This window comes from Dufourea novaeangliae, unplaced genomic scaffold (assembly GCF_001272555.1).
Source record: "Dufourea novaeangliae isolate 0120121106 unplaced genomic scaffold, ASM127255v1 scaffold101, whole genome shotgun sequence".
NCBI lineage: Eukaryota > Metazoa > Arthropoda > Insecta > Hymenoptera > Halictidae > Dufourea > Dufourea novaeangliae.
This window is the reverse complement of record NW_015373989.1, coordinates 915,774-933,815: the sequence shown is the minus strand read 5'-3', so window position 1 is coordinate 933,815 and position 18,042 is coordinate 915,774. Positions and strand designations below refer to the sequence as shown.

General features: G+C 35.8%; 1 protein-coding gene across 3 annotated transcripts in view; it reads right to left on the bottom strand.

The window, feature by feature from the left end:
* The window catches only part of LOC107187766 (protein tyrosine phosphatase type IVA 1), a 73,865-nt gene that overhangs the window by 17,296 nt on the left and 38,527 nt on the right, over positions 1–18,042 (bottom strand). The window contains exons 1-2 of one of the 3 annotated variants that reach the window (XM_015575930.1): positions 8,137–8,463; positions 7,042–7,256 (exon numbers count right to left, since the gene is read on the bottom strand). The exons of the other annotated variants lie outside the window; for them this stretch is intronic. The gene's annotated coding sequence lies outside the window, so the exon portion shown is untranslated. Of the gene's footprint in view, positions 1–7,041; positions 7,257–8,136; positions 8,464–18,042 lie in introns of those variants that run through there. 3 annotated transcript variants of the gene reach the window in all.

Genomic DNA, 18,042 nt, shown 5'->3' with positions numbered 1-18,042 from the left:
AACTACGAGAGACATCGAAAAGAAGTTCAGATAAATTTTATATCGTTTTTAGTTCTCCATGTATCGGCAGGAAGAAATCTTCAAAAGAATGATTTAAAACAAGAATATTTTCAAAAAAGTTATTTATTTGAAAATTTTTTCTTACTAACATATGGAGAACTACAAACGATATATAAAATGTACCTGAACTTCTTTTCGATATCTTGGGTAGCTTAAGACTTACAAGCGAATAAGTAAAGGAACATTTTCCTCGGAACTACAGTAAGTAGTCGCAGAAATTGGTAGTAAAATCGTTGCACTAAGCCGAACTTTCCTGTGTTTTCTTAGTATTAATAATAATAATAATAATAATAATAATAATACTTTATTTCCGCTTGCTTTACCGGCGACTTCCGGTTTCACGATGCCCAACACAGGGCGCCAGATACAAACACAATATTCAATGCCAAGACAACACATAAATGTAAATGCAAAAAGAAAAACAAATTTACTGGTTCAGAGTTACAAAAACTACACTACACTAACAAAATAAACTTATTTATAAACATAACATAAAAATCGACATCAGTATTAAAACAAATTAGAATCTAAATATTATTCTTATTATTATTATTATGAAAATTGTTATGAAATGCATGAAAATTACTTGGTTCAGTACGATCGATCTTTGAGACGGAATGTTGTAAACATGTTAATGACGTTCTGTGATTATTACGTGGACAAACTTCGCTCCATTTAAAGTCAATGAGATTAGCAACCCAAATGCTCTTGGTAGTTAACGACTGGAATCCTTGAAAATGCTAGGCAACTCTCTCAACTGGTCACGGGGAAACGTGCACGCGCACAAGAAACGATTATTCAATCGTAAAGTGTTTCTCACTACGCTCTGTAGATCGTATGTTGCAGTTCGACGGCGAGGAAAATTTATGTCATCGAATCCAGTTCACGTCGTCGGTAACGTCGGTCAATTTGCTCGAAGAATTTCAAGTATTCCCCACGGCTACAGACACGGGGGCTGTACAGTATGTTTAACAGATCTCTGTGCGAACTTCGTCGGTATGCTTTTATGATTAATACCTATATCAAACTTCCAACAACCATTAACAGGCCTTCTAATTTGCATTCATAATACAGTGACAGGTTCGTAAGTACTTCTGCCAGCTTTACATTCACCGACACTATACATCTGAATATTGCATATTGTGTGAAAATATGACCTAATGTTTTACCATTCAAATAGTCCAGTTAACAATTTTTTGGTAATGTTGGCAGCTTTGGAATCTACTTGAATGTCCAAACAATCTTCTCAAAATAACGAGGGACACTTTATTATTCCTAATATTAGAGGATTCATCAAAATAACATTAGCGTTCTAGACGTCACATAACCTAAAAACTGAACTATTTTCGCGATGCTATCTGTCAAAAACTCCAAGGACCACTTCAACGACCAATTTTTCGAAATCCTTGATAGGGATTTTTTCTCTAATTTATAATAACATTTTAGGATTCCAATACCGACAAAAAATTTGTTTCGTTATAACTTAAAGGATTTTTGTAAGTTTCCCAACACTTCTAGCGATCAGATTAAGCGAGAGTAGTTTCAGTAGGTTCCTGACTACAGATGTTCGATTCCGATTCGATTCTTTTCGATAAAAGATCGATATTTTGAATTGATCCTCTGCTGCTCAATTTTTGAATTGATTTTTGACTCTTAAAATCGAGAACTGATTTCTGAATTAGTATGAATATCTTTCTGTGTTCCTGACTATATAACAAAGCGGCAAAAAAAAAACATACATTTATAGAATTTAAAAGAACTGACTTCAAAATTGATAAGATCACAACATCTATGACTTTGGCATCAGAAGACGACATATGTATATACGCAATATGTGTATCCATAAAAAATATACCTTAAAAAATCGAAATCAAAGAATCAATCTAAAAATTATAAAAAATGATAACTATATTAAGGCTCCCACAAACCAACGCGAAAGATTCGCAGCGGCAGCGAATATGAACAGTCTCATAAGAGACCATGTATTTTAAAGTGTTGCGAATCTATTGCCGCGAAATATTCGCTACCGCTGCGAATATATCGCGTTGGTTTGTGGGAGTCTTTAAATAGTTAAATTATATTATACATATATAATTGTTTGCGATTTTTTAAGAGAATCGGTTCTCATGATTCGATTCTGAATCGATCCTTGATTCGATTCAGAATCGATCCTTGAGTCGATTCGAGAATCGATTTTTTAAAGTGAATCGAACATCTGTATTCCCAACGACTCTACGAGTACCAAAATTCAACGCAGTGGTCGTCTGTCGCCACATGATGACCAGACACATCTGACGCACCGTCAAAGATCAGTTACTGAAAATTAGCCTTCACTTTCAAATCCCAGCTGCCTCCGTTTGCAGATCGTTTCAACAAGACTGCCAGCTACGTCTAGATCACGTCAAGTTGGAATTCTCCCGCGACATCGATCGCATTGTTAGCATCGACGACGAAGAAGACTGAGAGAAAAAACAAAGGAGAAGATACCATCTTCATCAATTACGAACGTCAGTCCCGTCTCGAAAATAACCGTCGAGCTGAAATTCAAAGAGGGTCTAGCGCGAGCCAAGGTTGCTAGCTGGGTATACTCGCGATTTCTAAGACGATTATATTATCGGCGCGCGTAACTTCTCCGCAGGTGTGCTCGTTGTGTCCAAGGTAGCCAGTTTCCGTGGTGTGTCGTACCGAACGCAGTTCTGCGCAAACAGCTTATCTAATGCAATTGAATTCTGCGTCACGTTTCAGCTAAATACGTAATTGACATCGGTATATATGTTGGTACACACGTACAATGATTCTTGCCGTACGGCCGTAACTTCACAGGCTACGAACGGTAAGAATCATTTGGGTAGAGGGTATATTTCGTTTCTACGATTTTTGGTGTCTGGATTATAAATTGCTGAATTACGAATGAAAAAAAATGTTAATAACTAGTAATACTAAAATTCTGATACTAATAACCAATAATACCAAATATCTAATACTAATGAGCAATAATACTAGAATATCAATCTTAATAATGACCAATTCTATTGTAGAATATTAATACTAATAACAAATAATACCAGAATACTAATATTAATAAACAATAATACTAAAATACTAATAGAAATGACCAATAATATTAAAATACTAATTGAAATGACCAATAATATTAAAACACTAATAGAAATAGCCGAATAATATTAGAATACTAATATTAATAACAAGTAATACCAGAATACTAATACTAATAACCAATAATACTAGAATACACTTGTGTAGAAATAACTTATTAGTATTCCGGTATAATATGTTACTAGTATTAGTATTTTAATTTTATTGGTTGTTTGTATTAATATTTTAGCACTACTGGCTATTAGTATTTTATTACCAGTGGTTACTTGTACTAATATTTTAGTATTATTGGTTACAAAAATCTGCATAAAGATCCGTTGTCTATTAATAAACAATAATACACCAATATTAAGAACTAATAATACTAAAATATTAATATTCTTAATACACTGGTTCTGTACCACCAGTAAAATAAAAAGCTTCAAATAGTCCTACGCTAGGGACACGGATCTAGTGACAACGCTAGTCACCGTAGAGATAACGAACGCTCGGTATTCGGCCGAAAGTTTTCGCGTCGTTACGGGGTCACGCGTAAGTTCAATGTGCCTGGAAGCGAATCGTTGATAAAAATAGCGGAGCCACGCCGATTATCTTCCGCGGATTCTGTATCAATTCGTTACTTGCTGCCCGATTAAATGACGAACCTGGAGGGATACACTGTTGCGGAGACACGTATACTCCCACGTGCCGATTCCAGATTTAGCAGTAACAGGCCGAGACTCGCCTGCGGAGAGAAAAATCAATCGATCGATCACGAACGGCGCACATTACGCGATGAAAAAAATACCAGATGAAAAAAAAAGTAACACATGTTATGTTATGATATTATGATATTTACCGAATTCGCCTTGAAATCCTCTAACAGATAGGCATAAATAAATTATAGGTGTATTTGCAAAAAAATTGAAGGTGACCTTGAAAAATCATGAAAAGGAAGAGTTGAGAAAAAATTTGCTATAATCATGTTAAAGCTCTTTTGAAACCATGCTATACCTGATAAAAACATTTTTAATCGGACTGCTAATGACAGAGTAATCTCGACTGATCACAATTCGTGGTTCACCCTGTATAATAGTTTTTTTAGTCTTGTATACATGGTATGGCACAAATCTGAATGTGCATTCGAAAGTTTATCGGTAAAATAAGACATTAATAATCTTTTGTCTCTTTCGTTTAATGGAATTCAAGTGTTGAGCATTGTTGTAAATACAACAGAAACTTACAGAACTCTAATTTCTTTCAAGTATTTCAAGAGAATTTATGGATCCAAGGAAGAAAAATTGGGTGTTATTATAAATATTAACATTATGATGAGAATTATTATAACTGCGATAAAAATGAAAAATAAAGGTGTCAAATGGCAATCGACGATTTCAAGATGTTAAAATATACAATAATGTAATATACACAAAAATACGATAAAATATTTCTTTAGGAGTTTTTAAATAATTCTGGAATGAAAAGGTTAAATTTTACGAGTATGTTATTAAACGAAAGTATTCAAATGTAGCTTAAACATTTATGCAAGCACCAAAAAACAAAAACAGAATACTTTGAATAATTTTGACCGCAGATGGTAATTTATGCAAGAGATTGCGTTTGATGTAAAATAACGTTGTTTTCCTTAAAATATGTTTACAGTATAATAAATTTAATAAGTTTGTAATATTTTTTATTTTATAGTTTGAATAATTTACGCCACGCTTCGTGAGAGAGCTGTCGAGAAAGAAACTAGGAGACAATGAAGGGGGAGGGGGGTGGCTTTAGGAATGCATTCCATTCGCGCGTCTATTTAGTTCTTTTGCGGAATGTATTCATAACAACCGACTCATGGCGAAAAAAGTTTCTGTTGACGGTGACCAGACATGGCAAAAACAAAAGAAAAAAAAAAGAAGGGACGTCGTTCAATTTCCAACAATTCGTGTAACAACTGAAGTGTGAAAATACCTACGTATATAATTTCGAAATCAAAGCTGGGTAAAATGTAGGAAAATAAATATTTTAACTATAATTTATAATTACGAATTGTTATTTCATGGATATTAGTTTTTTTTTTGCGTTTAAAAGCTGCAGTAAAAATGTGTATTAAACAACGTAATTGAACATTTCATGTTATGAAATACTTGTCAACCTATTATATATTTTAATTTAGAGACTCTGTATAAACTATAATAGACTATCTATGAACATTTAATAAAAGAATAAATAAGAAACACTATTTTCGAGTGATCTATAGGTGGATCTGTAATAATACAGAATACAGCCTGTGCCAATGGTTTTACTGTTCACTACAGCGCATATTTCACCCTAGTGCTGCTCGAAGTGTATACTCTGAAGTTGCAACAGACCGGCCTAACCTACAATGGACGAACATATTTATTGGCACATACCGGATTTTTTGTACAGTTAACACCCGCATAACATAGCGGCTAGGTGTCTAAAAATTGCCATGTTATGCAAAACTAGGAACCAGCTTATACATATAAATACAAAAACGTAGGGTTACGTTACAAAAACTAACAAAATCAGACTACTCTTCAATCGTATTCGAGTGAAACTCGAGCATACGTTGGGGTTCAACCTAATTTTTAACCTCTTTAGGGATGAGAATTTATTAAGACCAGCATGAAAATTATCTTTTCTATTTTTCGACTGTATTTATTTAACATATATTTATGAACACTAATGACAATCAATTATTATTGTCATTAGTGTTTATAAATTCATGTGTGTTAATATTCTTCAAGAGATGAAACCGTGTTATACTAAGGTTGCCTGGTCAGTGTACGTTTTTTTTTTTTCAAAAAAGATCATAATTCTCTTACAGGAAAATTTGTTTAGCGCCAATACCGCGTTCGTTGGTTGATGGCAAACGAGGAATAAGGAAAATCTCGCGTGACGAATCCGTTCCCAGTGTCGCAACGCGTTTTCATTTACTCACGCGGCTTGATAATCGTCTTTGGCTTGGCAAACACATGTACTCTCGCGAGCAAACGCGGTTTCCGCTAGGGAAAAAAGTGGCGTAGAAGAAAAGTCTCCTACCACTTACTAAATTTATTTCAAGTACGGAAATTTTCCCCCTAGTGTCCCACCTAACGTGAGCACCATAAATATCTCGCTTACTTTTGATTTTCAGAAAAATTATTTTAACAAATGCTCAAAGTGATGTCCATAAATTTCGACACATTTTTCACTAATCCCTCTGTTGTAGTTGCTCTATTATTTAAATCGACTTCCTTACATTTGTGGACTTCTCGTACTCAAGGTCAAACGAAGGTCACACTACTATAGATCATTGGATTGGCTTTGACCTTAACTATTACGCCACGATGATAGATATACATAATTCCATTTAAACAAAACACCGATGACCGAGAACATTCGAAAAATATGACCTTCAGAAAATTTTGTTTCTTTATCACAGTACAGTAAATCCTCGATGAGTGTTCGAAGGCTCCTCGCCACTGAACATCAAATATTCCATAAACTAATAGCAAGCTCTGTCACTGTGCTAAACCTCATTAAAAAGTCAGCGTTCCACCTCGGAACCTCGCCTTGTCAATGCAGAGGAGCCACCGAACACTCATCGAGGATTTACTGTATTTCCCTTTCTAACCAAATAATACCGTTCCCGCACATTTTTGTGGTATTTTCAAAAACAAATGAGACATTGAAGGTGCTCACGTTAAGCGGGACACCCTGTATAGTGGCGACGTTGCTCGCAATGCCAAGGAATGCGTGCGCGCGACCTGTTCTCGACCGCTGACGGAGTCTTGAATGAGTCGTTCTCGAGGCGTGTAAATCGGTGAAAATTCGGGCCACGTGACAGAGAGGACACCAGGAAGGGGACACTTGTGAACGTACCTTGAGATCATCTGACGACGTCGATGCAGTCGTCTGGATCGCCACGGTGTCGAACGTGATCGGGGTGTTCCCGTGTGCGAGAAACCGCGAGGGATACAAGGAAGAAAAGAGACGTCAATTCCCACGCGTCACACTGTTCTTGATTCGGCGAACGGCCTGAGATGGAGCACAACGGGACACGCCGGGAAGTCACATCTTACGCGCACTTCGGCACACTGTTGAATACCGTGTACAATGAGGTAACGATTTAGGGGATGATGAACCTTATGGGGCCATGAACAGAAGTCTCTTTCGCTAGTCTGAACCAAAGGATCAAAGATTTAACGAATTACCAGAACTGGTCTAAAGGAAAGATTAATTTTGATATAGGCCTGAGAGCTCTGGACGTAAACTGTATCCTCTAAGATTAAAACACCATTTGCTGATCATTGGGATCAAACCTTTCCCTATATGTACTCCAACTGGCTCAACCATCTTACTATATCAATATTTCTACGTATACAAGATCCAAGGAGGTATCAAACTAGGGACGGATAAGAAGCTTCTTTTGTGCAGTTAGGGCCCTCGGACCTAGGATTCTAATCATTTCCTGAACTGGTATAACGAGGAGACTAATTTGGATAAAACACTGTTCTGCTTCTTCTGTGGAATTAGGACAGTTAGGACCCTCGGACCTAGGATTCTAATCATTTCCTAAACTGGTACAACGAACAGACTAATTTAGATAAGAGACTGATCTGCACAGCTCTGACTATAGGTACCCTATAAAATCATCGTACACTTTGATAATCACCAACCTCTTCTTACGTCCCCACTGGATTTATCATCTCGCCATATCGTTATCTTCAAATGCAGATAAGTTACAGTCATTAAAACCAGTGGAGTTATAAACAGAAGCTTTTTCTAAGGATCTAACCAAGATCCTTGAGTCCAGTATAGTCCACAATATTCAAGAAACTTCCTGAACAGATCTAAAAAGGGACACTTATTTCAACGGGGATCAACACTACACTATCTGCTTTTCATAGATCACTCTAGACTCAAACCTCTCTCTTCATGGCCCCACTGTATTTCCAATCTCTTTTATATCGTTACCTCCAAGTACACAACGACGAGATTTCACTGGACGAGGACCGCGTGCCAGCTCATACAAGACACCACCAGTTGTAACCCCCCCTTTATCGAACTTCCACCTATCTCGAATGTGGTACAATCGGCACACGTTTTTCGGCCAGTGTCGCGACGAGAAACGACGGTACACTCACACACGTCCAGCGTGATCGGGAGAAAGACTTTCGTCAAGGTGTACTCGAAGAAGATGAACGGAGGAAGTGATCCAGCGAAAACGACGGACACAAGTCGAGATATCACGTTCACGTCGTGACGGTCGCGTCGAATCTGGGCCAGCGGTGTAGCACACGCCGGTGAAAATAGCACACAGCGTCGAGACGGCTCTGCCCTCCTCACGCACAACCACCCCCCCCCTCCCTAGTCCTTCTTCGCCCGACGCGTTGTGACGTCCACGCGTTCACGCGCGCGCATCGTCCCCACCGCTTCGCGACCGTGACGCTTCCTCTCGACACCGACCAATCCCAGCGTTACGTTCCCCAGTGACGTCATTGGGCTGGTGTAGCAATGGTGCGAATTGTCTCTCGAGCACGAACAAGAGTAACTTTTTTTTTTTTGGAGTCAATTCGTCGCTCTAGTTCTTCATTGTTCTATCTCTACTACAGTGGCCGAAATTTCTATAAAGTCATGTTCATTTTCATAGATATTTTCAAAATACCAGCTATCTTATTGCTCCATCATCAATAATTAGAGGTATAATAATTATATTTATTTTTTTTTTAAATAAATGTTATATTTATTTTTTGAAACCGATGGGTACGCTTTCTTTAATTAACCTCAAAATTGCTACCGAACACAAATTTTTCATTGATATGGAATAATTATAAAAATTCATCAAAAAACATGGTGATTTACAGACTGAGAAAACTAATTTCACAATTTACGAAAGTTTAATATTATTCAACGTGTCCACGCAAACAATAAACAGTCCGTTATTTCGTAAACTATTTGAAATACGAGAGAATTGTTTACGTAAAATCGAAGGGCACGATGGAGGCTAATTTTAACGGGACATTGCGAATTTTGTTAACATTATTATTGGTTTTGTCACGTTTGGTTTTTTAAATGGAATTATATATACCATGTATTGTTAGTTAATTGATTGAAGAAAAAATAGTAAATGAAATATTGCATTAACGCAACATTGGTTGTTAATTTCGTTAAGGTCATTTCATTCCCAAATTATTTAAAAAATACCAATGAAACATTTTGTTATATTTATATATATATTACATGACACATATTAAATGATGTAGAAAACCATTTGATCATTTTGAAACCGTCTAATGTCATTTTTCATTCGTTGCCATTTGACAGCTGTTTAATTTTTATCACAATTACATACAATAATATCTATTATAATGTTATACATAATAAAACTCAATTTTTTTTACTTTTGATCAATAAGCCTTCTTGAAATATTCGAAAGAAATTAGAATTTTGTAAGTTTATGTTGTCTCTGTAACAATGCTCAACACTTACATTCCACCAAATGAAAGAGAACAAAGGACAAATAATATCTTATTTTATCCATAAGAGCTTCTAAATGCACATTCAAATTTATGCCATACTTTCTATAAAAGACCAGAAGAAATTATAATATAATCTTAGATATGAAAAAATACACGATACTAATATTTTATTTCATAATTTAGAATATGTAGCCATATGGCAACGGTGGGAACGAAAGGGTTAATGAAGTTTGCAGGCTTTATCAGCATTTCGATGCAAACGTTCCAATTAATTCTGGTGTCGTCGGTCACCGGTGACTCTCCATGGTAGACAACGCGTTAATCAATAACTCGAGAGCTTGAAGAATTATAAAATATAGAACAATTTGTGTTATACATATATCATCATCTTCATGTTACGTTTCAACTTCACAGTACCCATACAAATTAACACCATGAGACAACACCATTTTTTCATTTATTTTTAAACCTTTGAAATTAATAACTAAATAGTCTCAAGTAATTGTTATGTTGTTGCCATTGTTATTGCATTTTTTGTTATTGTTTCATCTTTTATTCATGTGTCTTTGTTTATATTCATCCTATATTTGTATCAAACGGTTTTTCTTGTTAAAATAAATATTATTACTATTATAATATCTAACTTTTGTCAGCAAGGATCTGTATTTTCCCCGATATAAAGTAGATTTCCACGTATTCAGTTGAGAAATTTAAGTATTGCCTCCAAGAATAAATAAAAAATGAAAAACTAATGAAAAAATATAGGTGTCTTTAACACTAGAATTACCAGTAGTGAATATATTCTATATTAAATTGTAAAATGTAATAATATACATAACATATAGTACAATTTACCATAATAGAGTATAACATAAAATCTACAGGAAATTAAAAATCACTAAAAAGTCCCCCAAAAACATAATTACAATTTTAATAATCGTAGAATAAGAAATCTGCAATCCGTTATTTTAACTGGTTTGGTAGTTCCAGTGTTTAATATCGATATTTTCGACTTCAAAATAACAAGATTATAATTCTGAAATAACGATTTAAGTGTCCGAGCGTTAAAGGGTTATTGTGACAATCACCTTTAATGAAATTCACCATTTTTCCTGAAAATCACGTTTCTACGTTGCAGATACACAGTGTCTCATTTACATCGTTTCATTGGCGATATTTATAAATTATTTTTTCTTTGTAAAACCAGGCAGTCATATTGCGACGTCATCGACGATTGATGACTCGGTTTATCACGAGACGCGGCACATCGTGAAGCAACAGATGGAGAGGAAAACTCAAGAACGAGCAAGGCCGTGCGTTGACCTTCTTCAAGATAATGAACTGAATAATGAGCGTTCATCCAGTCCGTATTTTTATGAGCTTATCGCCAACTTATATTAATAGATCATGACACTTTCGTATCGTAAGGGCGAAAGAGAGAGTGACAATGGAACAGTATATGTTAAAAGACCCATTTACAGCCACCTACGCAATTACTGTCATCCTAGACAGTTTTACTTAAAATAAAAAATAAACGTTGTGAAGTTATGCGTGCAATTAAAATTGTAATTCGTACGATAGAAAGAGCAGCACTTAATTTCCTTTTTACATTACTTTTTGTAAAACGATCAAACATTTTAAATTGATTGGAAAAGTAAGAACGACGACTTCCTTACCAGAGAAAGGGAAAACAACGTAATAAAGAAAATACTATAATTGTAATATTTGAGCTAGTAACAACAAAATGTAATGTTTTGGATAATATAAATATTATAGGAAATAATGTAGACCATAGTTCAACGATTCGTTAAGACTTTTAGTTTAATTTTGGGTTACAGTGAGTACAAGTGTTTCAATAATTTTTTGATTACTGTCATGTCAGTAATTGCTGATGAAAAGAAAGCCTTTTAGAAAAATTTTTGGTAAATAAAAGTTATTATTTAGTAAATTAATATAATTAATACAGTCAAATTATAACGTTATTAATGTCACCAATACGGTCTGCAGTCACGTGCAACCTAACCTAAAAAAGTGACGGTATTTAGGTAGATGAAATGACAGTATTTGGGTAGGTGGTAGTAATTGGGATGTCAGTAATTCGATCGAACACGCTTTACGGGTGACAGTAAAGCTTCCGCGATATATTTTTGAAACTAATGAATTTTGAAGCAAAAGGAGAGGTTTAGAAAGTTACAACATATTTTTCTTTCAATTAAATGTACTAACTAATAATAAATATAAATAAAAACTTACATTTTTGGTCAGTTAATACAAAAATTATACAATAATGTCAGTGACATTTTTGTATGTGTAAGTAATTGGGTCTTTCATTCTACTCGTACCCCCAGTTCTATATTGGAGAACACGGAAATTATCAAAGTCACCTTCAGGCTTCAGATTTCTCGAATTCTATCGTTTGCTACCTGTTAGCAATGATATACAACAGAGAACAGGATGTTTTATGGTAAATAGATACACAGAATGGACCAACCCAGTGGAGACGCGCCTTAATCTTCTTAGACACGTCGGTTGACATTGAAATATACGATTCTGCGGTGTTCGATATAGGTTATCAACGACGACGCTTTCCAATTCATAAATAACGTCACATGCGACTCCGTTAATCTCGATAGAAACGTTAAAGTGACATGTGCAGTCTGCAGATGGATCGTAAATATTTCGCAGTAACGCGTGATCAAGGGGGAAAAGGTGCCATTTTGTCGTAACCCGGAAATCCTTCATACTTCAGCTTCGTTGAAAGCCAAACCGTTTTCTATTGAATTTCTCAATTTGACCTCTTAAATTTCTTTTTTTTAATGTCATGCACTCAAATCTTCAATTTGTATTTAAATAATGTATCATTGACAAAATGATAAAATGTTTTTCGTCGGTATCGAATTTACTTTCTGAGGGGTTGGTACCACTTGATAACTGATCCCAAAATGAGACTAGCTTCGTTTTTCTTGGAACAAGTTTCCCGATGGAGGGGGTTTCGGGTACCAACGAGAGAAAAAACGTTCCATTATTCATTCAGGGAGACGTTTTAGTATTCAAGATAGTCTTCCTGACCGATCTAAAAATAATTCCTAGCGAAAGAACCGTCTGTCTCTGCTTATTGTCTGCTGTTATTTTAACGAGTCGACCACTCGCGGAGAAAATTTCATAACGTTCAACATATAACTCGCGTGGGAGATGGTAAATCGTAACAACCGGTTACGAACGCTTTCAAATATATACACAATATTGCTCGACGAACAGATAAGGAGAGGAATTTAAAATAGAACCGGAGCGTTGTGTAGATGGTTTCATGAAATTATTCAAGGCAGTAGCTGCCCTCGCTCGGACTCGTTAAGTGTTCGAGCGGTCTCGTTAAGTGTTCGTGACAGTTCGTAACTGATACAGATTTTAATGAAGTGATTTTCATGTAACAAAATTGTTTTAACCCTCATTTTCTTAATTTCATTTGTCTTTCGGTTTGACATAGCGATAAAAAAGATAATACGATTAAAACATACATGGTTAAATTTGCAAATTCTTTCTGTACAGATCTTGATTTTTTTATTGGCTTTATCTAATCTTTTAAAAACTAAGGTTATAGTGTCTTGTTTTAACCATTTTGTTTTTCTCTCTTGTATTTTCCAGTTATACGTTTCATTAAGTTTATTATTTGGTCTATTTATATAAACGTGTTTACATTTTTTTTAACCCGTATTCTAATGGAAATTATCCTATATATTATACCTAATCTAAATTTACCTGCCGTCATCCTAACAAATGGCACCAATATTGGTACTTATTGTTTCGGAAAGGCCTCACATATTAAGACCAATTTTTTTTTAATATGTTATTAATAACCTGTCGATTTTACGCACCTACAGTCCCGGCAACAACATATAAAACGGAGAAGCGAAAACTTTTACAACAAAAATTAATAAATTTTGTAATTTTGTTTTAAACTCGATAAACCCCTTGACTAGTGAAGCATATTTTCCACCGTTACCCCAGTTTCGTAAAAGTAATCTGCGAAACTAAACATTTGTGGTCCGAAACGTATGACTCATCGTCGATGAATAAAATTAATTTGCTCCGATTTCGAAATTTCGAATAGCAATCTACCAAGTATCGAAACTACATGAACATGAAATTTCAGTTTAATTTCGATATCTATAAAGCAGTTAGGAAATAGACGAAGCGTGCTTATAGGGAGGGAATCGCTTCGAGCTCTGTCGCAGAAGCGTTCTGTATACACATGAATACGCAGCAATTAACCCTTTAAGTGTTTTTTTTTTCATTTTGTGAACGTGCACTCGCGTGCTCAATTATTCTTAAGCTATGACGAGTATATTCGACAAAAGTAGAGTAAATGCATTTGCTGTAAAATTGAAATAAATTATAATAAAATGACAAATTTATTCTTGTGACTTGAGCGCCATCTACTGTTAAAAAAAGTCACTGCCTTATCAAACAGCTTTCGTACATACAGTAAATCGTCGATGAGTGTTCGAAGGCTCCTCGGCAGATCAGATCCCCAGATCTAACGCTGACTTTTTAACGAGGTTTAGTACAGTGCTAGAGCTTGGAATTCTGAAGCCAATGATACTTGTTTCAGCCGCATATGACTATTACTTTATGAAATATTAAATTTTCAATGTCGACGAGCCGTCTAGCTTGTAATTAATTTTTTGTGCTGTTTCCCGACCTCTAGCGCCATTGTCGAGTACCAAAAACTTTTCCAAAGCGTCTTCTACACTGGCTCTTCGAACACTCATCGAGGATTTACTGTACACTACTACATATTTTTTTTTCAAGTGATTTATTCTTTCCTTTGTCCCCAAATATTCTGCAATGCGTGAAAATTACGAACATGTTTTTTGTTTTACCAAAAATTTACTTCAAAGCAAATGCAAATTTTTATGGTTAATTTGTTTAAAAAAACGCCATTTTTTCATAAAGAGTATACTCGACACAAACATCCGAAGAATTAAATGTGGGTTTCGACGGAATGCACGGCCGAAGCGTTATAAAAGCGTCGAAGCCCTGTGGGGGAGGGGGGTCGCGTTTTCCAGGTGTTGACTTCTCGATCAACCGGCGCATCATCGACTGGCACCCGATGTATCGACCTCTTATCGTTTCGGAGCCGTTTATGTCAGATTTTCCGGTATTGTGCACCGTAATTCCATTCGGGACAGATTCAACCTCCCGTGATGCAATTCTGTATAAATCCAGGGATCAAGCAATGTGATTGGGGGGGGGGGAGGTCTGGTTTGTATATGAATTAAACGTTGCCCGCAGATTCTGTTACCCTTTCTGCCAATTGGAATATTCGATGGAAATAGACGACAGTATGCAAAGTGACAGAAATCTTTAATGCATAACTTATCTGTTAACGAATTAATGGTATACATTAGCTAGTAATACACACTACAGTAAATCCTCGATGAGTGTTCGAAGGCTCTTCGGCCACTGAACATTAAACATTTCATAAACTAATGGCCATATGCGGCTAAAACAAACATAGCTTCAGAATTCCAGGTTCTATCACTGTGCTAAACCTCATTAAAAAGTCAGCCGTACACCTGGGGACTTCTCCTTGTCAGTTACAAAGAGCCTCATCGATAATTTACTGTACATATCACTTATAAATATGTGGACATTTGGTTTGTATGATGAACTGTGATACTTTGTAAATTTATTACTTCATAGTAACATAAAGCATGTGTCCATCGAGCTTTAATATTCCCGAAACAATATTTAAGTCAGATTTTTAGCAATTCCATAATGCCTGATAACATTTACTGTATAGGGTAAATTCAGGAGAGACACCAAGTTGGCTACTTTGTCCTATCTCATTTACGCTTGAAATAGGCATTAATGTCTCACATAAACAAAATTCTGACGAAATTTTTCGCACGGTTGGGGTACACAATTAATTTGTTGTTTCAGGCACACAAATGGGGTTGTAAAAAGACGCAACACATGTAATTATCTTCTTCCAATCGGCAGATATTACAAGTAGTGGCGTCTCTACCCATTCCCTCCTGTATTTACCCTATTCGATAATTGTCCTAAAGGTGCGTATCCACTTGTTGCGTATCACTGTTGTGTATCAATGTGGAGGGGCAAGCAACGTTGCGTATGAAAATGGATCGTATGGTGATACGATACAATGATATGCAACCATGATACGATACGAGGATACACAACAAATGGATACGCACCTTTATATATACGAGCAAGAGTGTAGATAAGGATCGCGTCAATTACTGTTCAACAATCAATACGTCAAGGGAAACAGATGAATTCTGAATTTTTGTGTTCGTTCGAGGTTACTGAAGAAGACTTCGCAGGAACTTCCGACGAACTTTGATTGGATCCCCACCGAATCGAATCAGCCAGATGTGCTCGGGACTTCGCCCGATAACTTGGTAGAAAATTCAGACGGAAGAAATTCCCGAATATCCACACCGGAGACTTTCACCTTCGGCAACTTTTCAATAGCTTCTTCCTACCCCCCTCAATCGCGCTACATCGAGATGCATCGATTGCACTACTTTTCGTCGTTCACTTCAGGCTGGGACACGCGGGAGACCTCCGAAGTTGAACCGATTTTGCTTTTTATGTTCGTCAAACGAGGTTGTAACAGAATTCTGCGGGATAGACGGAAATGTAACACGGTTACACGACTTTTATTATTCTTTGAGCCCTCAGACTGGGTCCCGATTTAATTGATTCGTGGAAAGAAGTTACAGTAAATTCTTGATGAGTGGAAGGCTCGACGGCACTGAACGTTAAATATTTCATAAACTAATTAAATATTTTATAAACTATCAATATATTAAACCTTGTCAAAAAGTGAACGTTACACCTGGAGACCTCTTCTTGTCAGTGCTGAGAAGCCTTCGACCACTTATCGAGGATTTACTGTATATTACGTGTTATTTGCGAATGTTAAATTAAATCCTTAAAAGTTCACTAAAGTTTTAAGAAATAAAACGTATTGTTATGTTATATTACTTTGCTATATAAATGTTTAAAACATTGCGTCGAAAGTTATTTTGTCAGAAGAAAATGATATTTTTTATTATTACGTATATAACAATACAAAATAATACGTAAATGGTACAAAAGGAAATATATTATTTATAGTCACGTAATATTTTGTAGTTATCATTCTGCTAAATTTAACTTTTCGTGTAGTTTCACTAGTTAGGCGATACTGTTAAAGAGGGAGGAGTCAGACTATACCACGTTGGTGGTAAGCTCCTCCTACCAGCCTTGGAAGATAAAGTAATCTAGTTTCAAATATTAAATATTATATTCGAAATTCTACATCAAGTATTATCTTATGTCCAAAGATAATTCTTCACCTTTTTCAACTTATCAGACAATATTGTCGAAAAGGGAAGTGGCAGACTATACCACGTTGGTGGTAAACCCCTCCCACCAGCCTTGGAAGATAAAGTAATCTAGTTTCAAATATTAAATATTATATTCGAAATTCTACATGAAGTATTATCTTATGTCCAAAGATAATTCTTCACCTTTTTCAACTGATCAGACAATACTGTCAAAAAGAGAAGTGTCAGACTACCACGTTGGTGGTAAACCCCTCCCACCAGCCTTGGAAGATAAAGTAATCAAGTTCCAAATATTAAATATTACATTCGAAATTCTACATCAAGTATTATCTTATGTCCAAAGATAATTCTTCACCTTTTTCAACTGATCAGACAATACTGTCAAAAAGAGAAGTGTCAGACTATACCACATTGGTGGTAAACCCCTCCCACCAGCCTTGGAAGATAAAGTAATCAAGTTCCAAATATTAAATATTACATTCGAAATTCTACATCAAGTATTATCTTATGTCCAAAGATAATTCTTCACCTTTTTCAACTAATCAGACGATACTATTAGAGAGGGAGGAGTCAGACTATACCACGTTGGTGTTAAACTCCACCCACCAGCCTTGGAAGATAAAGTAGTAAAGTAATTCAACTTCAATTATTAAATATATATTCAAAATTTTACATCATGTACTATTTTGTAGTTGGTATTTTACGTTCAATACGACTTATATTCAGGTCTGACTGCGGACGTTGTTCCACTAATTACAGAACATTACCGAAGGGGGAGGAGCCAAATGACATCACGATCAGTGGTACGCTCCTCCCACTGGCCTTGAAAGATAATGAAATCTAGTTTAAATTACACATACTCCATTTCAACGTTCTAAAGTTACCACTGAGGTCGCAAAAACGAGTTCCAACTTCCACCAGCTGCCAACAAGACCACCGAACGAGTGATTGGAAAATATTAATTGATCGAACTGGTCTGCTGATATGAATCAATGTCACATGGCTACTGGGTTCACCGCATATCTGCACTTGAAATGTTCCTG